Source organism: Tursiops truncatus, chromosome 11 (genome assembly GCF_011762595.2).
Source record: "Tursiops truncatus isolate mTurTru1 chromosome 11, mTurTru1.mat.Y, whole genome shotgun sequence".
In the NCBI taxonomy this organism is placed as follows: domain Eukaryota; kingdom Metazoa; phylum Chordata; class Mammalia; order Artiodactyla; family Delphinidae; genus Tursiops; species Tursiops truncatus.
Genome location: NC_047044.1, coordinates 371,365 through 398,962, shown reverse-complemented (window position 1 = coordinate 398,962; position 27,598 = coordinate 371,365). Strand labels below are relative to the sequence as shown.

The window sequence follows — 27,598 nt, the reverse complement described above, 5'->3', positions numbered from 1 at the left end:
TCGTTGTGGTGCGTGGGCTTCTCATTGCGGAGCACAGGCTCTAGGCGCACGGGCTTCAGTAGTTGCGGCACGCGGGCTCAGTAGTTGTGGCTTGCGGGCTGTAGAGCACAGGCTCAGTAGTTGTGGCGCATGGGCTTAGTTGCTCCGCTGCATGTGGGATCTTCCCGGACCAGGGACCAAACCCGTGTCCCCTGCATTGGCAGGCGGATTCTCAACCAGTGCGCCACCAGGGAAGCCCACTTCTCTGTGTTGATCCTACTTGGTTTATGGAGCAGTAGTCTTCTGATGTCCCAGTCTGTGTCCCGCTGCACCGTTGGGGCTCTTGAAGAGAAGAACAGGACAGAACCAGAGTTCCTCCTGTTCTGACTGTGCTCCAGGGGCACACTCATTTTATATCAGAGTTTTACATTTTCTAATTGACTGGTGAATAATTTTGCATTTGGTGTTTGTAGTGATGGAATTTATTTTATTTGGTCGTTCTGTGCCTGAAATACTGAATTCAGCCTGCTTTGTTCTAACTGTTCTGTGCACACTATAGGCAGTTTGGAAGAGAACACTGGTAAAGAGCTGTACCTACTACTTCTTGTGACCCATTACAGAGGAAAGGATTGCAGTAGCTCTGCACATTTTCTCTTTGCATATATAATATAGAAACTAACCATTTTGTCCCTTCTGCTTTCCATTTTTTAAAAATATACAAGTTGGGATTGACATATATACACTACTATATATAAAATAACTGAAAACCTACTGTATAGCACAGGGAACTCTACTCAAGGCTCTGTGGTGACCTAAATGGGAAGGAAATCCAAAAAAGAGGGGATATATGTATATGTATGGCTGATTCACTTTGCTGTACAGCAAGAAACTAACACAATATTGTAAAGCAATTATACTCCAATTTTTAAAAAATTTGAGTGAGATGGAATAATATATATTATACTGAATAATAACAAATTTACTTTAAAAATATACAAGTTGTCAGAAGTTAACTTTACTATTTAGTTTTTTTTTAATTAATTAATTTATTTTTGGCTGCATTGGGTCTTTGTTGCTGCACGTGGGCTTCCTCTAGTTGCGGCGAGCGGGGGCTACTCTTAGTTGCGGTGCGCAGGCTTCTTACTGTGTGGGCTTCTCTTTGCTGTGGAGCATGGGCTCTAGGCACGCGGGCTTCAGTAGTTGTGGCACATGGGCTCCGTAGTTGTGGCGCACAGGCTTAGTTCTTCCGTGGCACGTGGGACCTTCCCGGACCAGGGCTTGAACCCGTGTCCCCTGCATTGGCAGGCGGATTTTTAACCACTGTGCCACCAGGGAAGCCCTACTATTTAGTTTTAAGAGCATAATAGAGTATTCGGTGGGACAGTGACAGAATTTGAGGAGTAATGAATGTAGCCAGTGTCAGATACAATGACTGCTGGGACTGTACATATGCTCATTTGGGGGAAAGTGAGAATTTCTTCACTTGCAATAAGGATGGATGTACCTTGTTAGGTGAAAATATAGCATTGTTTTGTTGTTGTATGGAAGTTCAAATATGCTTGAAAGGCTGCATACAGAAGCTGACTTTCCAGAAGGTCGGACTCTGCCCATTTTCCACTTACTGCCTCAGCTCCAAATCCACTTCTCTTTGCCTGCTCTGCAATAATGGAGCTGGATCCCAGAAGCATTTAGCAGGGAATGTTTTGTCCTTTCTTGAATACAGAGTTCTTTACTCCTTTATAATTAATCCCGTTATTAGTAATTTTAAAAAAATTACTTATTTGGTTGCACCAGGTCTTAGTTGCGGCAGGCAGGCTCCTTAGTTGTGGCATGTGAACTCTAGGTTGTGGCATGCATGTGGGATCTAGTTCCTTGACCAGGGATCGAACCTGGGCCCCCTGCTCTGGGAGCACGGAGTCTTACCCACTGCACCACCAGGGAAGTCCCTCAGTAATCTTTATATCAAACTTTCTCTGAAGTCACTGTGTGCTCTCTGTCCCCTCATTGAACCCTGACTACTGACACAAGGAGGAAAAACCAAACAGGGAAAGGGGCTGTGAGTGTGCCCATGTGCATGCATGTGTGTGCATGTGCGTGTCTGTGCATGCATGTATGTAGGTTTGAGATTTGAAATAGGAAGGCCAGGGAAGTCCTCACGGAGAAGGGGACAATGGAGTAAGATGTAGGAGGTCAGTTTGCATGGGGACAATTAGAGGGTGTGACAGGATGCACATTCAATGGCCTGCGGCAGGAGGGTCTCCTGATTGGAGCTAGATGAACAAGGGGCAGAGCACAAATGAGACCCACCTGTGTAGGACCTGTGGGTGGCAGCAAGGACTGGCTTTCGTGCTGTGTGACATGGGAGCCCCTGGGGAAGGGATGGGATTGGACTTTTTTTTTTTGCGGTACGCGGGCCTCTCACTGCTGTGGCCTCTCCCACTGCGGAGCACAGGCTCCGGATGCGCAGGCCCAGCCGCTCCGCGGCATGTGGGATCCTCCCAGACCGGGGCACGAACCCGTGTCCCCTGCATCGGCAGGCGGACTCCCAACCACTGCGCCACCAGGGAAGCCCTGGACTTCTTTTTACTGGGTGCTCTGCTGACTGCGACAAGCTGGCCTCCAGCAAGTGTGGCAGGATAGAAGCAGGGAGCCTGTTGGGAGGCTGCTGTTGTGAGTCAGGTGAGATAAACCTGGACCAGGGCTGCAGGAGGAGAGCTGGCTGTAGTTAGAAGTTGAGGGACGTGTGGCTGAACCAAGGGTGGGGTGGGAGAGCGGAGGAGCCCTGGCTGACCCCAGAAGAACATCACGATCAGGATGAGGGTTGCAGGCACTCAGAGCAGGACAACGAGTGGGAGCATCTCAAGCACTGGGACTCCTAGCGCTGAGCCCCTGTTCTGCAGCTCTACCCACCGCACCTCCAGCCTTGGGGGTGGGGTCTGCGCTTGCAGGGCTTGTAATCTATTCGCGGTTGAGAGCTTGACGCTTTTTTTTTTTTTTTTTTTTTTTGCGGTACGCGGGCCTCTCCCGTTGCGGAGCGCAGGCTCAGCGGCCATGGCTCACGGGCCCAGCCGCTCTGAGGCATGTGGGATCTTCCCGGACCAGGGCACGAACCCGTGTCCCCTGCATCGGCAGGCGGACTCTCAACCACTGCGCCACCAGGGAAGCCCTTGACGCTTTTTTTATCCCCACTTCCTTAAAGTTCATCCTACAGAACTTGCCAGAAATCTGCCCTGCCGTTTGCCTGGGGAAGACGTCCAGGGGAAGCTGTCTCCGCAGGAGCCGGAGGTGGGGAAGCAGGCGCCTCCCGCCCGCCGAGCAGCCCCGGAGCAAACCTTCTCCCGCAACCTCTCCCGCTCCCTCTGCCACCAAGGCTCAGCATGGCCAGGGGTCAGATCCGTCTCCGCCACGGACCACGTGCATTGGAAGCCGAGAGGCAGTAAGGGGATGACTGGCAAGAACGTTAGATGTTCCTTACGTGTTCCATTTCTTTTTCCAACGTCTCCCATGGTTCACGCTGCCACCTGAAATAACAATTCTCATTTTAGAGATCAGTTTGATTGAGTCAAACAACTCCGACAAATGCCAAATGGGTACATATTTTAATGTGCAAAATACTACGAGAACCTGGGGGGCACCTGGAAAAACCATGGGTCTGGTGGCTGCTGCTCCGACGCTCCCAGTCCGGGTAGTAGAGAGGACGGAGAGCTGACCACTGCTCACGGTTGCTCTGGCCGTGTCCACGCCACGTGCCCAAGGTGCTCAGGAGACACCCAGCTGCCCCAGTCGCAGAGGCCTTCAGCCTTAGAGGAAGGCTCCCAGGGAGCAGAGATACCCCTGCCCCAGATGTGTGACCCTCAAATCGTTTCAGGCCTCCGGAGGGGTTGTTCTGTTGATGATGTTGTGTTAGAAAATGTATCACCGCAAACGCATTAGCCCATCAATACTTACTTACGCTCGTGCAGAAATTTTGCGATACCTCAGAAGGACCAGCGGAGGACGAAGCCGCGCCCGCCTCACCCCGCGCGGCCCCGCCCAACATGGGCCCCGCCCACCTATAGGCCCCGCCCCGCTGCGAGCGCGAGCCCCCGCACGAGGCCCCGCCCCCGGCGTGCGCGCGCCCGGCCGCCGCCACCGCCATTTTGGAGTGACCGGAGCGCCGCCCGCGGCCCGAGCCGGTCCCGAGCCGCCGGTCCGCCGGGCTGAGTCTGTAGGCGCCGTATCCGTGGGCGCCTCGCCCGGCCGGGCCCATGTGCGCGCGGCCCGCCCCAGGCCGCCCGGGCTTCGCCTCCGCCCGCGCCCTGGCCTCCACCCGGGCCTCCGAGGAGCCGCCGCGACGCCCGGCCCGCGGGGCAGGTGAGTGCGGCCGCCCCTCAGAGCCGGCGGTACTAGCTGGCCGGGCCCGGAGGGGCCACCCCGTCAGTGTCCTCATGTCGGCGTCCACCCTCTGCCTGTCGCTGCCCCCTCAGCGTCCACCCCTTTGTCAGCGTCCACGCCCCGCCCGTCGCTGCCGCCGTGATGCTCGCCTTGTCGGCGCCCACCCTTGTCAGCGTCCCCCAGGTCAGCGTCCCCCAGGTCAGTGCCCGCCCCGTCAGTGTCCTCTACAACGGCGTCCACCCCTGACAGTGACGTCGTGTCCGTGTCCACCACCAGTGTCTCCCATGACGGTCCACCCGCACCAGTGACCTCCACTCCGTTAGTGCCCCATGTCAGTGCCCTCCCGCCTCCTTTACCCCCTCAGAGTCCCCCAAAGCGGTGTTCACCCCCACCTGTGGTGCCCTTCCAGTCGGTGTCTCCCACATCAGTGACCCCCCCAAGTGCCCTCCTCCCTGTCAGTAACCTCCCCCTAATGTCCTTCCTCCCCCTGTGCTGCCAATGCCCCCAACATCAGTGCCCCCCCCAGGCGAGATCCCCCATCAGTCCTCCCAAGATTGTCGGTGTGCCCACTCCCCTCCTCACTCCTTCCTCCCTGACGCCTCTCTGTTAGGCACCCTTCCCGGCAGTGCCCTGACCCACCTGCCAGTGCTACGCCTCGCAGTGCCCTCCAGGGCCGGTCTCCTGCCTGTCATGTGGGACTCTCCGCTGCCCGCTGTCATCAGTCCCCTTACCCACTCACTGGCTCCTCTCCCTGCTACTGTCCCCTTTCCATTACCATGTGAGCTCATGTGTCTCCAGTCACCTACCCCCATTCTGTCACCCCCGTACCCCTCACAGCCCCATTTCTTCCCTCATCTCCATCACCCCTTCCCTTCACACCTGTCACCTTCCCTCATGTACTTTACGGGCCCATTGAATGTCCTCCCACCGTCACCGTGACGTCTTCCACACACCCCCACTTCTGCTTTGTGTCCTTGCAGCCTAACTACCTGCATCGTCCACCCACTTGTTACTGACCGCTCCCACTTTGGTACTGGCCGCCTGCCCTGTCACCTCCAGCTCGTTCAGCCTGTCACTTCCGCTTAGTTCCTGCATTTCACGGTACCCACTCCCCCATTTTGTCCCTGTACCCACCTGTCTTGTCCTTAGGGCCTTTTCCAGCGTGTTACTCTTTCACCACCTGTCACCTCCCCCCATGGCCTCTTCCTGCCATGCCCTTGGCCTCTCAGTGCCCAGGCCCTCACTGGCACTCTCAGCTGTTCACCTCTTCTTCATGTCCCTTCCTTTCTGGCTTCTCTTCCCTTTTGGCATCTCAAACTGTCACGTCAGCTAAGCTCTGGAAGGCAAGAAGCAGCTGGCTATGAGAAGAGTCGGGGACAGAGACTTCTAGACCGAGGGGGCAGCACATGCAAAGGCCCTGAGGTGGACCTCCAGGAACCTAGATAAGACTGATACGTGGCCAGGGTAAGGGGGAGACACACAAGAGCCTTGGTTAGGGCATTGGCCTTCCAATCATGCTGTTCCTTGCAGGCTGTTGAGTCTGAGTTTGAGGGACCCAGGCTGGAGATTGAGTTGGGGAGGGCCATCAACACCTGAATAGGAGGGGGAGAGACGAGGCATTGGGAGGGAGTGTGTTTGTGGTTTAGACCTTGGTGACGACTGAGGGAGTGATTTTGGAGGTAGAGCTATTGGGACGTGCTGATGGATTAGGAGAGGGGTGTGAGGGGAAGAGAGGACTCGGGATGATTTCTGGGCTTATTGATGGCGTACATGGGTGGACTGGGGCGCTTCGGATGCGTGGATGGGGAAGCTGGGGGTGGTGGTGGCAGTTGCAGGGGAGTTGTTTTAGGTTGGAGGCGGAAAGTAAGGCTTTCTTGTGGCTGAAAGTAGTGGGAGAAGTCTGACAAGTAAAAGGACAGTTAGGGAGAAGGAATCTCGCGGAAGAATCTGGAGCCCAGAGGAGAGGTCAGGCTGCAGGTATACGACCTCAGCACAGGATAATGTTTGAACCCTAGGAGATGGCTGTTTGCACACACACGCAGCAGAACACTTTGATCATTTATTGTGTGCTGCTGTCTTAAATGCTTAATATGAATTATTTAATCCTCACAGGAACCCTAGGGTATGGGAACTATTATTTTACTGTTTTATAGATGAAGAAACTAAGATATACAACAAACAAGTGATAGAGCCAGAATTTGCGTCCCAGGCTGGCTGATTCAAGCCTCTCCTCCCCTTTTTCTTTTGGTTAAGGAAAAGGCTAACTTTTAAAGTACTGTTTTTACATTTTTGAATAATAACGGTAATCGATTATGTTTTAGGCACTTTGGTGTTCGTGCACGTATGTGTTCCAATAAAACTTCATTTAGAAAAACAAGCCCAGCCACTTTTTAAAGTAGCTCATTAAAAAAAATAAAGTGCCTCATTTAATCTTTATTACTTTTTTTTTTTTTTTGGCCGCACCGCGCCTTGTGATATCTTAGTTCCCTGACCAGGAATTGAACCTGGGTCCAGGGCAGTGAAAGTCCAAGTCTTAACCACCGGACAGCCAGGGAATTCCTGATTTTTTTTTTAAGAACAAAGTGCTTTACCTTTTGTTAGCTTTGTATTTTCATGAGACATAACATTTTGACATAAAGTGAGTACGTGACTTGTGCAGAATTTACTATAGACCAGAGAGTGAAAACCAGCGCTAAATTCTATATTTTGACATCTAACCCAGTAATCATTTAATTTTTTTTTTTTTTTTTTTTTGGCCATGCCATGCGGCATGTGGGCTCTTAGTTCCCCTACCAGGGATCGAACCTGCGCCTGCTGCATTGGAAGCCCGGAGCCTTAACCACTGGACCGCCAGAGAAGTCCATTTAATTCTTAAAAACAAGTTAATGAGGTCATTACTCTTAATATACCTGTTAATATTCATGTGAGAACACTGAGGCGCAAACAAGTAATGTACCCAAGGGTAGCGGTAAATAAATGGGAGAGCCAGGACTCAACTCATGTGGTCAGACTCCAGTGGGTGGTTATGCACATGGTAATCTGAACTCAGCATAAAATTCAAAGGACACCAAAATGTGTATCATTCTCACCCTGTCCATCAGCTGTCCTCTTCCTCTTGGAAATCATGTCATGTCCACATACAGCAAGCAGCTCTCTTTTTAACACAGAATGTGCAATCTTTTATTTCTTTAAAAATATTCCACCCTTTAAAAATTATTGAATAGTATTTTACACCCAATGCAAGGTACAGATCCTAAGTATATAAGTTTGATGAATTTTAACAAATGTATACACCCGTGTGTCCATCACTCACGTCAAGATATAGAACATTTCTGTCACCCCTAAAAGTTTTTCTTTGTGTCCCTTTTCAGGTATTAAAGCCATCCTTCAAAATCGCAAGGCAACAATTGTTCTGATTTCTATTTTTACAGATTAATTTTGCACATCCTTGAACGTCATGTAAATGGAGTCATAAAGTATATGCTCTTTTGTGTCTGTCTTCTTTTACTCAGATAATGTTTTTGAAATTTATTGATTTTGATGCCTGTGTCTATAGTTTTATAGTTTGAGTAGTATTCCTTTGTGTGAAAATATTTTTCTTATTGATAGACATTTGGGTTGCTTTCACTTTTTAGCTGTTGTGAGTAAAGTCACTGAGTTTATTGTACGTTCTTTTGTGGACATATGTTATATCTTTTGAGTAAATATCTAGGAGTGGAATTGCTGGGTCATAGTATAGATACATGTTTAATTTGTTTTTAGAAAATGCCAAACAGGGACTTCCCTGGTGGTACAGTGGTTAAGAATCTGCCTGCCAATGCAGGGGACATGGGTTCGAGCCCTGGTCTGGGAAGATTCCCACATGCCATGGAGCAACTAAGCCCGTGTGCCACTACTAAGCCTGCACTCTACAGCCCAAGAGCCACAACTGCTGAGCCTGCGTGCCACAACTGCTGAAGCCTGCACACTTAGAGCCCATGCTCCACAACAAGAGAAGCCACCACAATGAGAAGCCTGCACACTGCAATGAAGAGTAGCCCCCACTCACTGCAACTAGAGAAAGCCCATGCACAGCAAGAGACCCAGTGCAACCAAATAAATTTAAAAAACAAAACAAAACAAAAAATGCTAAACAGTTTTCCAAACTGGTACCATTTCATACTCCCATCAGTAATGTATGAGAGTTCTAGTTTCTCCACATGCATACCAACTCTTGATATTGTCAGTCTTTCTAATTTTAATTCAGGTCGTAGTGGTATTTCATTATGGTTTTAATAACAGTGGTGAGCAACTTTTCATACGCTTTTTGACCATTTGTGTATCTCTTGCGAAGCGTCAGGTCTTTTGTCCACTTTTTGTTGGATTGTCTTTATTATTCAGTTTTAGAAATTCAAAAAAATATTCTGGTTGTAAGTCCTTTATGATATTTGTGTGTATGTACATACATACATATACAATGAGGGAGTGGGAGGAGGAGAGGAAGTGAGGGGTGAATGTTGTTTCCTGTTTTGTGGTTTGCCTATTTGTTTCTTAATGGTATCCTTTTTTTTGAAAATTTTATTTATTTTTGGCTGTATTGGGTCTTTGTTGCCGTGCACGGGTTTTCTCTAGTTGTGGCGAGTGGGTGCTGCTTTTTGTTGCAGTGCATGGGCTTCTCATTGCCTCATTGCGATGGCTTCTTTTGTTGCGGAGCACAGGACCTAGGTGTGCGGGCTTCAGTAGTTGCAGCATGCGGGCTCAGTAGTTGCGGCACATGGGCCCCAGAGTGCATGAGCTTCAGTAGTTGTGGCACGTGGGCTCAGTAGTTGTGACGGGCTATAGAGTGCAGGCTCAGTAGTTGTGGCACACAGGCTTAGTTGCTCCGCAGTATGTGGGATCTTCCTCGACCAGGGATCGAACCTGTGTCCCCAGCATTGGCAAGCGGATTCTTTTTTTTTTTTTTGCGGTACGCGGGCCTCTCACCGTTGTGGCCTCTCCCGTTGCGGAGCACAGGCTCCGGACACGCAGGCTCAGTGGCCGTGGCTCACGGGCCCAGCTGCTCCGCGGCATGTGGGATCTTCCCGGACCGGGGCACGAACCCGTGTCCCCTGCATCGGCAGGCGGACTCACAACCACTGCGCCACCAGGGAAGCCCGGCAGGCGGATTCTTAACCACTGCACCAACAGGGAAGTCCCCCCAATGGTATTTTTTTACGAGCAGGAAATTTTAATTTGGATGAAGTCAAAATTGGTCAATATTTTATTTTTGCGTTTTTTATGTGTTGTAAGACAGTTGTGCCTGTACCAGAATTGTGAAGATACTGTCCAGTGTTTTGTCTTTGTAGAAGCTTTATAGTGGTAGCTTTTGTATTCAGGTTTATGATTCCTCATTTTATTTTTTTAAAAAATATTTACTTATGTATTTTTGTATTTATTTATTTGGCTGCGCCGGGTCTTGTCTTTATTTATTTATTTGGCTGCGGCATGTGGGCTCTTAGTTGCGGCATGCAGGATCTAGTTCCCCGACCAGGGATCAAACCCAGGCCCCCTGCATTGGGAGCATGGGGTCTTAACCACTGGACCACCAGGGAAGTCCCGCTCTTTTTCTTTTAAACAGCTTTATTGAGATACGAATGACGTATAATAAACTACACGTTTAAAGTGTAAAATTTTATAAGTTTTGACATATGTGTACACCTGTGAAATCATCACCACAGTCAAGATAGGGAATGTATCCATCGTTTCTCAAATTTCCTAATGCCCCTTTGGAGCCCTCCTTCCCACTCTTTTTTGCCCCTCCACGTCCAAGCAAATACTGATCTCCTTTATGAATGATCTATCTTGCATGATTTTTTGTGTGAGGTGGAAAAAGTGTACATTTTTTTCCCCGTATGAGTTACACAATCATTCTAGCATCGTTTGTTGAGAACTCTTTTTCCTCCTTTAAATTGCATGGGAGCCTTCGTTATGAATTAATTGAACATGTGTATGCAGGCTTATTTCTGGGCTTTTTGTTATGTTCCATTGGTCTATATTTCTATCCTGTGCCAACACCATGCTGTCTTAATGTCTGTAATTTTATGGTCAGTCTGGAAATCAGGTAGTGTGAGACCTCCACCTTTATTCCTGTGCAAAATTATCTTGCCAGTTTTAGAATAAGCTCTTCAATTTGGATAGGAATTTTTGCTGGAGGTTGGTTGGGATTACTTTTTTTTTTTTTTAACCAATCACTTGTATTTATTTCAGGACATAATATACTATTTTGACCCGTGGACGCTACTAAACTATAATCCTGTTAAATATCTATAGGATATTTTATTTTTGTAAAGATAGGTCTTTAAAAAAAAAGAGATTAATAACATATCAAAATTAGATTGAAAACATAGGTCATTGCTTTCATTCTTTGTCCTAGTGTTAAAGATGTTACAAAGACACACAGAATATCACCTGGCTGGTCTCTTTTGGGGAAGCTAATTGACAAAAAGTACCCCTACATTTACAGACACAGCTGTTGTCCAAGGGGTCTTTCTCTGATTTTAGCAAAGAAAAACAGTCCAGGGGCTTCCCTGGTGGCGCAGTGGTTGAGAATCTGTTTGCCGATGCAGGGGACATGGGTTCGAGCCCTGGTCTGGGAAGATCCCACATGCCGCGGAGCGACTGGGCCCGTGAGTCACAATTACTGAGCCTGCGCGTCTGGAGCCTGTGCTCTGCAACAAGAGAGGCCGCGATAGTGAGAAGCCTGCGCATCGCGATGAAGAGTGGCCCCCGTTTGCCACAACTAGAGAAAGCCCTCGCACAGAAACGAAGACCCGACACAGCCATAAATAAATAAATAAAATTTAAAAAAAAAACAAAAAAGCAGTCCAAATTGTATTCTTTATACTAGGTGATTTAACTAGTATATACCATGTTTGGCACATGGCATTATTTTTCTCCTACTGGAACAAGTTCTTGTTTTCTCAAAGCCTTTCCCCAACTTCTCTAAAATTAAGCTTAAATGTTCATTTCAAGCCTTCAAAGTAAAATGGTATCCTCATGTATACATGTACCAGGTTGGTATATTCATATCTATCCTTTCCAAAGCAGGCTAAGCAAAGACATGCATTTAGAGCTGTATTAATGTATTAAAGCAAAAGACAACCCAACTTAATATCAAGAAAAATTGTGACCTTCCATGTAGTGCTTGACAGAGAAAACACTGATTTTGGCACATTATCTTATTTTATTCAAGTAGAAGTCTGCTTACACATGGTCCAAGAACACCCAAATAACAAAGCAAAGATTGGTCTTCAAACATAGCCAATGATGCCACGCTTGCCTATGATCTCGCCAACATAAAACCACATCCACATCTCAGTGGCCACCAAACCATTCAATAGAGCTTCCTTAACTGGTAGCTGTTTGAAGCTACCAGTTTGAGCACTATTGATAATTTTTTTCAAGCTTTGAATAGCTGTAGGGATCTCAGCAGGGGTTGGAGGAACCAGCTCAACCTTGGCATAGTGCCAGAATGTGGCCAGTCAAGGCTTCAGAGGCTTCGAGTAAGTCACAGCAGCGCTGACCAGCGCCACGGCTTTCTCCACGAGGTTACGGACAAACTGGGCCATGGTTCCATGATGGAAAGCCCGTCGTGCCGACTGCGGTTGGGATTACATTGAATCTATAGATCACTTTTAGAATTGAGTTATTAACTTTGAGTCTTCTGTGCAAATGGTATATCTCTCCATTCATTTAAATTTTCCTTAGTTTTTCTCAGCAACGTTTTGTAATTTTCAGTGTGAAAAGTACACTTTTTTCATTAAGTATGTTTGTAGGTACTTGATATTTTTGATGTTATTTAAAATACTTTTATATTGTTTTTCAACTACTTGTTTTTTTAATAAGTATTTTTAAAAATATTTATTTATTTATTTTATTTTGGCTGCACCGGGTCTTAATTGTGGCACGTGGCATCTTAGTTGCGACATGCGGGATCTTTTAGTTGCAGCATGCGGGCTTCTTAGTTGTGGCATGTGGATTCTTAGTTGTGGCATGCATGAGGGATCTAGTTCCCCGACCAGGGATCAAACCCAGGCCCCCTGCATTGGGAGCTCGGAGTCTTGCCCACTGGACCACCAGGGAAGTCCCTCAACTACTTAATGTACAAAAACACAGTTGGTTTATGTATACTTATCATGTATCTTACAACTTTGCTCAATTCACTTATCAGTTCTCATGGTAGGTTTGTATATTCCTTTGTGTTTTCTGTCTATATAATCGTATCATCTGTGAGTAAAGGCAGTTTTTCTTTCCAATTATTATGCCTTTTATTTGTTTTTCTTTGTAGTACCAGCTAGAACCTCTAATACAATGTTGAATGGAAGTGGTGATAGTGGGTCTTCATTGGTTGAGGAGGTTGCTTTCTGGTTCTATTTTATGGAAAGTTTTTACCATGAAGGGGTGTTGGAGTTTGTCAAATGCCTTTTCTACATTTGTTGGGATGATTATTTGGTTTCTGTCCTTTATCCTATCAATATGATGTGTTGTATTAATTAATTTTCAGATGTTAAAGCAACTTTGCATTCTTAGGATAAATCCCCTTAGTGTGGGGTGTATAATCCTTTTTAAATGTGGCTGAGGGGGAATTCCCTGGCAGTCCAGTGGTTAGGGCTCTGCGCTTCCTTTGCAGGGGGCATGGGTTCAGTCCCTGGTCAGGGAACTAAGATCCCACATGCCGTGTGCCACAGCCAAAAAACAAAACAAAAAAAAGTGGCTAGGGCTTCCCTGGTGGCGACGTGGTTGAGAGTCCACCTGCCGATGCAGGGGACACGGGTTCGTGCCCCGGTCCGGGAAGATCCCACATGCTGCAGAGCGGCTGGGCCCGTGAGTCATGGCCGCTGAGCCTGGGTGTCCGGAGCCTGTGCTCCGCAACGGGAGAGGCCACAACAGTGAGAGACCCGCATACCGCAAAAAAAAAAAAAAAAAAAAAAAAAAAAAGTGGCTAGATTTGGTTTACTAGTGTTTTGTTAAGGATTTTTGCATATATTATATATATTCATGTGATATTTGTGTATGACCTTTTTTCCCCGTATGATATCTTTTTAAAAAATTTTTTTTTAATTTATTTTTGGCTGTGTTGGGTCTTTGTTGCTGTGCGCGGGCTTTCTCTAGTTGCGGCGAGTGGGGGCTACTCCTCGTTGCGGTGCATGGGCTTCTCATTGCGGTCGGTGGCTTCTCTTGTTGTGGAGCACAGGCTCTAGGCATGTGGGCTTCAGTAGTTGTGGCACACGAGCTCAGTAGTTGTGGCTTGTGGGCTCTAGAGCACAGGCTCAGTAGTTGTGGCGCATGGGCTTAGCTGCTCCGGGGCATGTGGGATCTTCCCAGACTAGGGCTTGAACCTGTGTTGGCAGGTGGATTCTTAACCACTACGCCACCAGGGAAGTCCCTCCCGTATGATATCTTTTGTTTTGGTATCAGGGTATTACCGGCCCCAGAGAGTGAGTTGGGAAGGTCTTCATTTCTTTTTGTAGATTGGATTTCTGTATGGGATCATATTCCTTTGGCTTGAAGCACTTCCTTCAGTATTTTGCATGTTGTGGGTATACTGGGGACAGAATCACTCAACTTTTGTTTGTCTGAAAAAGTCTTCATTTGCCCTTCAGTTTTGAAGGATATTTTTGCTGGATAATTCTAGGTTGACAGCTTTTTTCCCCAGCACTTTGAAAAAGTTATTCTGTTGTCTTTTAGTTTCTGTTGCTTCTGATGGGGAATCAGCTATCATTCTTACTTTTGTTTACCTAATACACTTTTTCCTGCTGTGTTTAAGATGTATATTTATTTATTTATTTATTTATTTTTATTTTTTTTGCGGTACGCGGGCCTCTCACTGTTGTGGCCTCTCCCGTTGCGGAGCACAGGCTCTGGACGTGCATGCTCAGCGGCCATGGCTCCGGGCCCAGCCGCTCCGCGGTATGTGGGATCTTCCCGGACCGGGGCACGAACCCATGTCCCCTGCATCGGCAGGCGGACTCTCAACCACTGCGCCACCAGGGAAGCCCCCTGTATATTTATTTTTATTAAATAAATTCTTTATTAAAAACTTTTCAATTTGGCTATAATCTTCTAGGGGTGCTGTTTTTGTGTTTATCTTTCTTGGATCTGTGGGTTGATGTATTTAATCAACTTTGGAAACTTTTTGGCCATTGCCTCTTAAATAATTCTTTTGCCTCATCATCTGTCTTCTCGGGACTCCAATAAAATAAAATATATTTTATTTTAATATTTATTTATTTAGGCTGCTCTGGGTCTTAGTTGCAGCACACAGGATTTTTTTTTTTTTTTTTTTTTTTTTTTTTTTAGTTGCAGCCTGTGGACTCTTAGTTGCAGCATTCAAACTCTTAGTTGTGGCGTGCATGTAGGATCTAGTTCCCCAACCAGGGATTGAACCCGGGCCCCCTGCATTAGGCATGTGGAGTCTTACCCACTGGACCACCAGGGAAGTCCCTCCAGTGATATCTATTTTAGATTGTTTGATGTTGTCCCACAGGTTTCGAATGTGTTGGTATTTTCAAAATTCTTCTTTCTCTCTTTGTTTACATTTGTATATTTTCTTTTCATCTGTTTTCAAATCCCCTGCTTTTCTTTGTGCTCATTCGGTTATTTATTCCGTCCAGTGACATTTTAATTTCAGATACTGTATTTATTTATTTATTTATTTTTGCGGTACGCGGGCCCCTCACTGTTGTGGCCTCTCCCGTCGCGGAGCACAGGCTCCAGACGCGCAGGCTCAGCGGCCATGGCTCACGGGCCCAGCCGCTCCGCGGCATGTGGGATCCTCCTGGACCGGGGCACGAACCCGTGTCCCCTGCATCGGCAGGTGGACTCTCAACCACTGCGCCACCAGGGAAGCCCAATCACCATATTCTTATATCCGATCCTCAGACCTTCTTCATCTTATAGCTGAATGTCTGCTCCCTTTTACCAACCTCTCCCTGCACCCTCCTGCCCCCTGGCCTCTTTTCTACTCTCTATTTCTTTGAGTTTGACCTATTTTTCTGCTTGGTTTCTTGGTGTCTCATCCCACCACATGCTGTTTAGGAGTCAGCCAAGGATTTGGGAGGAATTTAATGTAGGTTTGGGGGGGCTCCCTTTTCTGATTTTCCTGTTTGATTTTCAGCCATGCTGGTAGCCCTGAACTCTGGCCTCTTTCCTCCTTGCTCTCCTTCTGACAGAGATCGTGTTCCCTCCAGTTTCTGCATGTTCTTGATTGGTCTCCGGTACCTCCAAATACTTGTTTTTATTTTTTATTTTTTAAAATTAATTAATTTATTTTGGCTGCATCGGGTCTTCGTTGCCACACGCGGGCTTTCTCTAGTTGTGTCGAGCTGGGGCTGCTCTTTGTTGTGGTGCACGGGCTTTTCATTGTGGTGGCTTCTCTTGTTGTGGAGCACGGGCTCTAGGCATGTGGGCTTCAGTAGTTGTGGCATGCGGGCTCTGGAGCGCAGGCTCAGTAGTTGTGGCGCACAGGCTTAGTTGCTCCGTGGTGTGTGGGATCTTCCCGGACCAGGGCTCGAACCTGTGTCCCCTGCGTTGGCAGGTGGATTCTTAACTACTGTGCCACCAGGGAGGTCCTAAATATACTCTTAAAATAATGCATTACTTACAGTTATGTAAGTAGTAGAAGAATGAAGTTATGGATACTGCGAATTAATGATTATCTCTGTGGATAAAGGGAGTTGAATAGGTTGTCAATTCTTCAGTGTATTAGAAACATTTTATTTTTTTTTAAAGTAGGCGGCATATGTGAGCAAATGGTAACATTTATTAAATCCCAATACATGGATATTTGTTATATTCTTCTCTGGACCTTTTTATATTTTAAATTTTTTCATAATTCAGAATAAATAAAAATATATAAAACTAGATAATTATAGTGTGTTGATTCTCTGGAAGTGCTCTTGTGAGAGCACTGAGAAAGGACTCAGTGACCTGACAGAAGTGGTTTTTGGTGAATTTCGGACTTGAGGAGCAGACAGGAATTTGCCAGGTAGGAAGATGTGACGAAGGGTTTTCCAGGCAGAGGGGACCCAGGTGCCAAGGTGTCAGCTGTATTTAAGAAGCAGCATATTTAAGAAGCAGTGGGTGCTGGTGTGGTTGGGGAGGTGGGTGGGGATGAGGAAAGAGAACTGAGACTGTGTTGAGTGGTGGCCCCACTTAGCGTGGCCTGGTCGAGGCTTGCAGTGTGCCCTCTGTTCCCTTTTCCTCTTTTTCTGCCTTTTTTTGGATTAAGAGTATATTTATGATTCTGTTTGGGTCTTCGTATATCTCTCATGTCTCTAACACGTCTAATATTTCCTCTAGGTTTTTGAACATACGGAGTACGGTTACAACAGCTGCTTAACTGTCCTTGTCTATTAATTTTATCATCTGTGTCTTTTCTAGGTTGATTATGGTTTGTGTTTTCCTGCTTCCTTGCATGTCTGGTCATTTTTGATTGGATGCCAAGACACTGTGACTTTTATCTTGTTGGATGCTGGGTATTTTTGTATTTCTATAAATATTCTTGACCTTTGTTCTGGAATGTTGTTAAATTACTCAGAAACAGTTTGATTCTGTGGGTCTGGCTTTTAGGCTTTGTTAGGTGGGACCAGAGTAATATTGAGTCCAGTGTTGAGTCACTTTGCCCCACCACTGAGGCAAAAGTCTACTGAGTACTTTGTCCAATGCCCCGAAATTAGGAAATTTTCCACTGTGACTGGGAGGAAGAGTAACTCTCCTTGGCCCCGTGTGAAATTGGAGGGTGGTCCCCACTAATCCCTGGCTTGGATGCCTTTCTTACACACTTCTGTTGATCAGTACCTGGCTGGAGCCCGCAGATCCTCAGCGCTGTCTACGACTCTGTCCCTTCCAGTGCTCTGCCTGTGGACTCTAGCGCCTTGGCCTTCCTGGACTCCCAGTGCTGTTTCTTCGCCTCGGGGGACTGCTGGACCCCACCTGGTGTCTCTGCTGTTACCCAGAACTACTTGTCAGGCAGGAGGCTGGGCAGTTAAAGGGCTCCTCTTGTTTCCCTCCTGTCAGGGATCACTGTTCGTCACTGCAGGATAGCCAGTGTCTTGAAAACCATTTCATTTGTAAATCTCGTCCCTGTTATTTCGTCTTGGCCAGAAGCAAAAGTATCAAAAACAGGTATTTGAATGAAGGTATTAGGAAGCATAGAAGATAGTGATGGGACCTATGAGAATGCTGACCCCTTTCTAGTTCGGGATGCCTGGGTGGGAGAGCAGAGGTGGCCTTACCTGGGTGGACATGAAGGGAATTCATGTATTTAGGGAAGGAGGTGGGGATAGGGCTTGGGAGAAAGGTGTCACAGGAGAACCAGGCTACAGAATGAGATCCTGAGGGCCTGCTGAGAAGAAGAACCCGCGGGGTCTGGGCTGGAGGACACTGGTGACAGAACGCTCGTACCTGCAGTGGGAGGACATGGGAGAGGGTGACGCTGCCAGGGAGTGCAAGCACGGGGAGGATGCTCAGAATTTGTGCCCGCTGAGGAGGTGTCACTCATTCCCTGGCTGCGTGTCCGCCGTGATGTCCCGGCTGCTTCGGGTTTCCTCCAGCTCAGACGAAGTAGAATTGGTCAAGAACATGTATGTTATAGAAGCACTGGTTCAAAGTCGGAATGTAGAGGTCTTAGGGCCCTTACAGAGATACTTCCTTATTTTGAAACTGTGTATAAAGTGCTGAAAAGCCAATTTTGAATTATTTAGCTTAATAATTTTGAAATGTTAGATGTGCCAATTTTAAAAGTAAAACAGCCAGTTATTTTACCAGCAAAATGGGTTTCTTTGGGAATAGCAGAGAGTTGCAATTCAGCACAAGCAAGCAATAGCAAAAGCCATAGGCAGGTCTCACGAACAAAGCAGAGGAAGGTTACTTTGTAGAGAAAAAGGAGGAAGTTGGGAGGGGCTATTTTGAACAAAAGTCCATTGGAGGAAAGTGAGAGTTCAGGGTGGTGATGGTTTCTCACTGGCTGAGTTGCTGGGCAAACGGGAAACCTTCCTCCATGGGGGTCTGTGGTTGAGGCTGAGTAGCAGTGGGTGAGGGCTCCCCTTCTGGCCTCCTGACTCTATTGTAAAGGAAGTTTCCTTTGTTCCGTTTCCCAGATGTAAAAAGATTTTCCTGTTTTAGGAGATAACACTGACTTATTCCTGGCTTAGTAGCACAACTTCGAGTGCCTTTTTTTTTGCTTGACTTTTATATGAAATTTTAAAATACACAAATGTACAGAAAACATAATGAACACCCACGTACTCATCTCCCAGCTTTATCAGTGATTGGTACTTTGCCAGTTATTATTATTATTTTTTAATCTGTCCCTTTTTCTCTCACACTTTTTTTTTTCTCACACTTTTTTTTTAATGTTGTGAACTGTCTATTTTTTTAAAAAACATCATTATTGGAGTATAATTGCTTTACAGTGTTGTGTTAGTTTCTGCTGTATAATAAAGTGAATCAGCTATATGCATACGTGTATCCCCACATCCCCTCCCTCTTGCGTCATATCCCCACATCCCCTCCCTCTTGCATCTCCCTCTCACCCTCCTTATCCCACCCCTCTAGGTGGTTACAAAGCACTGAGCTTATTATCTCCCCGTGCCATGCAGCTGCTTCCCAGTAGCTATCTGTTTTACGTTTGGTAGTGTATATATGTCAGTGCCATTCTCTAACTTCGTCCCAGCTTACCCTTCCCCCTCCCCATATCCTTAAGTCCATTCTCTATGTCTGTGTCTTTATTCCTGCCCTGCCCCTAGGTTCTTCAGAACCATTTTTCTTTTTAGATTCCATATATATGTGTTAGTATGCGGTATTTGTTTTTCTCTTTCTGACTTACTTCACTCTGTATGACAGACTCTAGGTCCATCCACCTCACTACAGATAACTCAATTTCGTTTCTTTTTATGGCTGAGTAATATCTCTCTCACACTTTTAAAATTTGTTTGGTTCTTGTGTTTCGGTGGAGTGTTTTAAAAGTAAATCCAAGAAATAATGTCATTTCATCCATGAATACTTCACTTTTTCTCTCTAACAGATAAGCGAAGTTTTTATTTTTAAAAACATAGTGGTCATGTCACTTTTACAACTAAGAGATTTACAGTAATTCCTTAATACCATCTAATACCAGTCCATATTCAGATTTCCCCAATAGCTTCAAAAATATACTCTTCGAGTTGATTCATTTTAATTGGACCCAAACAAGATCTAAATATTATATTTGATGATTAGGTCTCTTAGGGCTCTTATATTCTAGAACAGTCACCCCTCCTATTGCTAAAGTATAATTTTCAAAAGGTAAAATCATTGGGCTTCCCTGGTGGCACAGTGGTTAAGAATCCACCTGCCAGTGCAGGGGACACGGGTTCGAGCCCTGGTCCGGGAAGATCCCACATGCCACGGAGCAGCTAAGCCCGTGCGCCACAACTGCTGAGCCTGCGCTCTAGAGCCTGCAAACCACAACTGCTGAAGCCTGCACGCCTAGAGCCCGTGCTCCGCAACGAGAAGCCAACTGCAATGAGAAGCCCGCGCACCACAGCGAAGAGTAGCCCCCACTCGCCGCAACTAGAGAAAGCCCGCGCACAGCAACGAAGACCCAACGCAGCCAAAAAAATAAATTAAAAAAAAATTAATTTTTTAGAAAAAGGTAAAATCATGACTTCCATGCAAATACAGAACGAACAGTCCTGTGCTCTGCTGGTCTGTGTTGTTTTTTTTAAAATATATTTATTTTATTTTTTAATTTTTTTGTCTGCGTTGGTTCTTCGTTGCTGCACGCAGGTTTTCTCTAGTTGTGGTGAGCTGGGGCTACTCTTCGTTTTGGCGCATAGGCTTCTCATTGCGGTGGCTTCTCTTGTTGCAGAGCACGGGCTCTAGGCGCGTGGGCTTCAGTAGTTGTGGCGCACGGGCTTAGTTGCTCTGCGGCATGTGGGATCTTCCCGGGCCAGGGCTCGAACCCGTGTCCCCTGCATTGGCAGGCAGATTCTTAACCACTGCGCCATCAGGGAAGCCCCCGGTCTGTGTTTCTGTTGCATGCCTTGAAGTCAGTCCTTTCGCCAAGGAGTGCTAGTCACGTTATTTGGAAATGGTGTTAGGGATCACACCTGGAGCACTTTGGAGCACTTTTCTTCTAGAAGTTGTGATGGATCATCAGTGAGCCGTCCAGTCATCTTGTGACCGGGATATGTGTCTCTTGATAGTTACAGTGTGTAGGCAGGAAACTAGACAACTTCACAGAGGTCCTTCTCATGTCCTTAAATTCCAACCATTGAGTTAGTTAACCAGATTTAAAGTGGGTGTGTATCATTGGTACCAATGTCTGTAGAACAGGCATGGACAAGGGAGTTTTTAGATTCTTAATCATGAAATGTTCTGATAATTTAAATACTGAGTAAAGCTAATGATTTTTTTTTCCTTTTCCCTATCATTTTGGTGAGTTAACTTTACAAAAGTAGAACTTAAAATAAGTTTTTTTCCTCTTATTTTTCAGGTGAAGAGATTATAAGTCTACTGAATGAAAAAATTTTTCTTAAAGTTGCATATACTCCAAGAGAAAATCCCAAATGTTTTTATATTTTGCCTAAATACAAAATTTAAACAAGGAGTTTCCCCAGAAGGTAAGATAATTGTTTTTGATTCTGTTTTATTGTGTAATTTATGCAAATATACTGTATAAGGGGACATTCGAAGATGGATGACAGCACGAATTTTAGTTTTGAAGATGTGCATATAGTGTCCTGACTTTTAGGGATTCTTGACCCTCCTGTGTCTGGTTTTGAGATGCTGTGTTGTGGAAAAGTTACTTGGTCTCTCCAAGCCAAAGGGTAATCCAAATAAAACAGGGACAGTCATGCATATGTAGTGAGGAACATGCCGTGTCTCACCCGTGGGGAATAGGTGAGATAGGCTTATATGTGTCATGGCCGCCATCAGAACACATTCCAAGTAGAAGCTGAAAAGGGGGGGAGGGGCTTGTGCCTCCAGCTGTAGTAGATGCCCCTAAAAGGTTTGCCCATTGCAATCTGATTAGATGCTGGATAAATTACAGTAGGTGCAACTTCCCGGGAGCACTTCGGTGCTTAAAAATTAAGCTAACTCTTCAAAAGCCAAAAGAGAAAAAGAAAAGAAAAGAAACAGTGAGTATTATGATAGCACTCTTTTGCCCCTTGCTGAGGAGAAGATAAATCCTTTTCAGAGCAAAGCATACTCAGTGTAGGCCCTCGGGATTTCTGTAGATTATGTTTAAGCAAGCTTCATTCTATATTCAGGACACACACCATTGTGAGGAGTTGGCAGGTTAGATACCCCAAGGTCTGCAGGTATTGGATAATCAGATGCAGTATATATAATAATGTATGAAATTTTTGAAGAAATACAAAATAGAATAAAAATTAGTAACGAAAACCAAGGTATCAAAATGATTCCAAGTAGAACTTTCAGAAATGAAAAATAAGTTGAAATTAAAAACAATATATGTGAATTAAATAAATTAAACATGGCTGAAGGCAGAATTAGGGAACTGGAATATATACCTGAAGAACTTATCCAGTGTGCAGCATTGAGAGATGGGAGATGGAAAGTGAGACTAGAGAAGTGGAGGGTAGGATAAAAGTGTGCTGTGACTGTGTAGTTGGAATCCCAGGATGGAAAAGTAGGGAGAAGGAGGAGAGGCGTTATTCAAAGTGTTAATAGTGTTGACTTTTCAGAAACTAATGAGAGAGAAATCTGTAGATTTAGGAAGCACACTATGTCCTAAACAGTATAAGTAAAAGGAAACCCACACCCATACACTGAAATTGTATAACAACAAAGACAAAAAGACCTTAAGCCAGAGGTAAAAGAGAGATTACCTACAAAGGAGTGTCTGTTAGGTTGACAACGGATGTCTCATTAGCATGAATAGAGGCCACTAGAGAGTGGAGTAAGTCCTCAAAGTGATGAGAGAATATAAACTTCAGTACAGAATTGTGTATCAGGTATATTTTACAGAAAAACATCAGTGTTGTTATGTATTTGGTAATTGTTAGGCTAGATTATTTGGACTACCTGCTATCCTCCCATCCCCCACCCTGTGGAAAACAATTAAAATTGTTGGATTAAAGAAAAAAATCAAGGGCTTCCCTGGTGGCGCAGTGGTTGGGAATCCGCCTACCAATGCAGGGGACACGGGTTTGAGCCCTGGTTTTGGAAGATTCCACATGCCATGGAGCAGCTGAGCCTGGGTGCCGCAACTACTGAGCCTGTGCTCTAGAGCCCGTGAGCTACAAGTATTGAAGCCCGAGCGCCTAGAGCCCGTGCTCCACAACAGGAGAAGCCGCTGCAATAAAAAGCCCGTGCACTGCAACGAAGAGTAGCCCCCGCTCTCCGCAATTAGAGAAAAGCCTGCACGCAGTGACGAAGACCCAGTGCAGCCAAAGAGAAAAAAAAAAAAGAAAAGAAAAAAATCAGAAAGACTGACAATATTGCAAGGAAGTTTTAAACCAAAGTATAACAAAGGGAGAACCCAGAAAGGTAATTTAAACACCATAGGATGGAATCTGCCTTTGCCTTAAGGACATTTGCTGATTTGGACAAAGTGGGGCTTTGATTTCTGAGTCCTTGCCGGCCTCTGAAGTGAAGTCCTCTCAAGGTAGAGAACCTAAAGGGGGCCCTCCTCATATTAAATGGGCTCTGAAAGTCTGTACCCTCAGAGGCAGGGTGAGCTAGAAGCGTACCTGCCTAACTCCATCTTTGCCCCCAGCTTTTTACTAAATGTAGCAGGAGAAAAGGGGGAGAGTTATGGCTATGGATCGGCCTTTGGGAGGATTTGTAGCCCAGGTTCATATTACTTCGTAGCTCAGGGAAATGAAGCATGAATTTAAGGTTTTCTGGTTTGGTAATGCCTTCAGGCAGCAATGGGACCAAACATAAAACCTCTCTGGAGGAAGTTACCATCATCCTAAAATGCAGAAAACACCTATGACTATTTTTTAAGGATGTTGATTAGCACACAGACAAAACTGGACAAGCACACAAGGGAATAAGGCACCATGCACGAAACCAGTAGAAACAACCCTCCCAAGATTTTAGATTTGGGCATTATCAGAAACAGACTATTGGGACTTCCCCGGTGGTCCAGTGGTAGGACTCCACGCTCCCAGTGCAGGGGCGCCCAGGTTCTGATCCCTAGTCGGGGAACTAGATCCCACATGCATGCTGCAAGTAAGAGTTTGCATGCCGCAACTAAGAAGTCTGCGTGCCACAACTAAGAAGTCCGCATGCTGCAACTAAATATCCCTCGTGCAGCAACTAAGACCCGGCGCAGCCAAAAATAAATAGTAAATAAATAAGTATTTTAAAAAAGGAAACAGACTATTAAATAAGCATACTCTTTATTTTTATTTACTTATTTTAAATATATTTATTTATTTATTTTTGGCTGCACAGGTCTTCATTGCTGCGCACGGGTTTTCTCTAGTTGCGGAGAGCGGGCGCTACTTTTCGTTGTGGTGTGTGGGCTTCTCATTGCAGTGGCTTCTCTTGTTGCGGAGCACGGGCTCTAGGTGCACAGGCTTCAGTAGTTGTGGCACGTGGGCTCAGTAGTTGTGGCACACGGACTTAGTTGCTCCGCCACGTCCCCTGCATTAGCAGGTGGATTCTTAACCACTGCGCCACCAGGGGCGTCCTGTGGCTATTCTTTTCACTTCTGATTTTAGATTTTTATTCACCTGTTCCTCCCACCCCACCCCCTTCTTTTTGGTCCCCCCCCGCCACCCCCAGTGGACTGTGCCCAGTATAGACATGGTCTTGTTTGTTGTTTGACTGATTGTACAAGTATCTGCTGCTCTCCATGGATTCACATTGTCGCTTTTTTCCAGACCAATAGAATTCCAGTGGTGTGTTGGTAAATGTTTAATATCTGGCTCTCTGGGAGAGTCAAAAACCTCCTGGCCATGGGGCTTCCATGGTGGTGCAGTGGTTAAGAGTCCGCCTGCCAGTGTGGGGGACATGGGTTTTATCCCTGGTCCAGGAAGATCCCACATGCCCCAGAGCAACTAAGCCTGTGAGCCACAACTACTGAGCCTGCGCTCTAGAGCCCGCGTGCCGCAATTACTGAAGCCCACATGCTCTAGTGCTCGAGTGCTGCAACTACTGAGCTCACGTGCTGCAACCACTGAAGCCCACGTGCCTAGAGCCCGTGTTGCACAACAAGAGAAACTACCAGGATGAGAAGGCTGCGCACCGCAATGAAGAGTAGCCCCCGCTCGCTGCAACTGGAGAAAACCTGTGCGCAGAAAGGAAGATCCAATGCAGCCAAAAATAAAAATAATAATAAAAAAATTTTTTTAAAGTCAAAACCAAAAACCAAACAAAAGCACAAAAACCTCCTGGCTTGTAGCATTTGTCGATTTCTACAGTGCTAATGCTTCTGTCATGTCCAACGTGAGCTACCAGTGTGATGCCACTTGAAGGTGGCACCGGGAGAGGCTCACGGTCAGCTCCCATGAGCAAGTGAGCCCGTGCTCTGTGGCAAGGTGACCTTGTCTCTGTTTCCTTCTCTCCTTTGCAGTCAGGAGACTGAGGAGAAAGTGTGCCAGCCCCTGTTCTGGGCTCCTCATGGGGTAGCTCAGTTCAGCCTCACAGCAGCTCTACGTGGACGGCGCTCCTGGTCCCCCATTTACAGGTGAGGCCGCCAGGACACAAGAGGTCACGTCACACAGCAGAGCCAGGACCTCGGTTGTGAAACTTTTAAAAAGCAATTGGTCAGACAGGTATAGGCTGCATTTCAGATTCTCATTTTCTCTTAGCAACAGTCTCTACTGCAGAATGTTCTTTTCTGGAGGGCTCTGTCCAAGGACCTGCATGATCGTATGGACAGCATTTCTCTGGAAGCTGCCTTGTGTCCGATGGTTATACTAACCAGAAGAAGTAAATGAAGAGGTAGCTCAAGAGGAACTTGAAGTTCCTCTCATTTGGCTGTTGGATAAAAGTCTAGAAGATGCTGGTAATACTTTGCTTGGCATTCCAGACAGACTGTGGAGGCTGTTGTCAGGATGTGATGGGAATCCTTGTGCTGTGTTGCATCTCACATATAACCAGAGACGTCTCAAGTCAACACGCCAGTTCTGTGAGCCAGTAGCTTGTTCTAAAGATGCGCTGTCAGCGGCGGGCCTCTGGGTCATCTAGGGAAGGAAAATTAGCCTTCCTGTAGGTGAGGGCCAATTAAGAGGATGCTAGCATCTTTTTGGAGAGTAGTGCATAGTTGTTGGGATACAAGAAACGTTTGGAAGGGACTTCCCTGGTGGTCCAGTGGTTAAGAATCCGCCTTCCAATGCAGGGAACACGGGTTCGATCCCTGGTTGGGGAACTAAGATTCCACATGCTGCGGGGCAACTAAGCCCACACGCCACAACCAGAGTGTAGCCTGCTCGCCGCAACGAAAAGTCCTGAGTGCCGGGACTAAGATCCAACGCAGCTAAAAATGAATGAATGAATGAATAAATAAGTAAATATTAAAAAAGAAAGTAAAGTCATCTTGAAACGTTTGGAAAAGAACTATGCAGTATTACCTGAGTAACAGTTCTAGAACCAGTTTAAACCAGTTCCTTAGGCAGTGAAATTAGCTGCGCCTAAACCAGTACCATTGCTATGAACTCTTTAAGGGATGCCACTGATGAGATTACGTATTTCTTAAAATGCACGGAAGCACAGAAATGTTGCTACACAAGAGATTTTTGGTTTAATGGCCTAGGTGTGAGCTAGTGAGGCACACAGTCAATCTAAGTGAATGACTTTGAGAGTAACCTATTTTTATTTCAGGTGTCAATGGTAATGTAAATAGAGGTTCTCAGATGCTGGTCTGTATGTAGTATTGGTGAGATGAGCAAAGGTGAGCTTTTCTTAAAACTGTATTTTTTTAAAGTAAGACATAATCCTCAATCCTGATATTATGGGTTTCTTCTTTTGATATTGGAAAAGCCATTGTTATCTGAATTGAAGGTGACTGTAGATGACAGTTTATCCTTTCCTCCTTTTTTTAAAATATAATTTAATTAATTTATTTATTTTTGGGAAGCCCCTTTGTGTCTGCTTTTCTTTCTCTCTCTTTCCCTCCCTCCCTCCTCCTGGCTTGGGAGAGTGAAAAAGTTGGCAACCCTGTTAGTTTTCTAAATTAAAAGAGAAGAACTTGGGACTTCCTGGTGGCGCAGTGGTTAAGAATCTGCCTGCCAGTGCAAGCGACACGGGTTCAGTCCCTGGTCCGGGAAGATCCCACATGCCATGGAGCAATTAAGCCCGTGCGCCACAACTGTTGAAGCCCGCGCACCTAGAGCTTGTGCTCCGCAACAAGAAAAGCCACCGCAATGAGAAGCCTGTGCACTGCAACGAAGAGTAGCCCCCGCTCGCCACAACAAGAGAAAGCCTGCGTGCAGCAACAAAGACCCAATGCAGCCAAAGATAAAATAAAAAATAAATAAATTTATTGGGAAAAAAAAAAAAGAAAAGAACTTAACCAGCCTGTGAAATCCCCGTGTCTTGGAACGTTGAGCTGGGCCGACTTTAGCACACAGGCCCTGGGGTGGATAAGTTGGGGCACCAGATTCTGCAGATGGGATGGGTTCTCAGAGGCCCTTGAGTGTCTTACTCTTTTTTACAGGGTGGAAATCCCGCCTAGACTTTCTCTTTTATGATTTAGGGGTAAATAAGTAGATGTTAACTTAGTTTATTCTTTCAGACTATAAAAGGTATGAATAAGTGAGTAGCATGATGCTGATTATTTGGGTGAAATTTTGGTTTTATTTGTTGGTCAAGATTTGTTCTGTGTGTGCTCCGGTGCTGTCTTGTGGAACACATAAGATGTATGACCATCCCCACCATGAAGGGACCTGCGGCCTGTGGGCTGGTGTGTGCAGACCCAGGCCTGGTGTGCAGTGCTGGCATCACGCAGAGCAGCATAGTGTGGGCGCTCGGCGCATGGAGGCCGCCTCGGTGCTGCTGCGGTGAAACCAACCAGGCTACATGGGGGCCTATCAGTACTTCATTCTTTCTTATTACTGAATAACATTCCATTGTATGGATAGACCACATTTTTTAAAAATTTAATTTATTTTATTATTTTTGTCTACGTTGGGCCTTCGTTGCTGTGTGTGGGCTTTCTCTAGTTGCGGTGAGCGGGGGCCACTCTTTCGTTGCAGTGCGCGTGCTTCTCATTGCGGTGGCTTCTCTTGTGGAGAACAGGCTCTAGACATGCAGGCTTCAGTAG

At 46.1% G+C, this 27,598-nt stretch overlaps 1 protein-coding gene and 1 pseudogene across 10 annotated transcripts in view; one reads left to right on the top strand and one right to left on the bottom strand.

Moving 5' to 3' along the window:
• The first annotated feature begins 4,115 nt into the window (after positions 1–4,115).
• PPP6R2 (protein phosphatase 6 regulatory subunit 2) overlaps positions 4,116–27,598 on the top strand; it is an 80,994-nt gene continuing 57,511 nt past the window's right edge. For 3 of the 10 annotated variants that reach the window (XM_033865750.2, XM_033865749.2, XM_033865743.2), the window contains exons 1-3: positions 4,117–4,332; positions 20,849–20,975; positions 24,908–25,021. The gene's annotated coding sequence lies outside the window, so the exon portion shown is untranslated. Of the gene's footprint in view, positions 4,333–4,439; positions 4,552–20,848; positions 20,976–24,907; positions 25,022–26,157; positions 26,228–27,598 lie in introns of those variants that run through there. The other 7 variants (XM_073787998.1, XM_033865753.2, XM_073787996.1 and 4 more) reach the window with 5 other exon arrangements.
• LOC117314135 (ATP synthase F(0) complex subunit g, mitochondrial pseudogene) lies at positions 11,579–11,939 on the bottom strand (annotated as a pseudogene).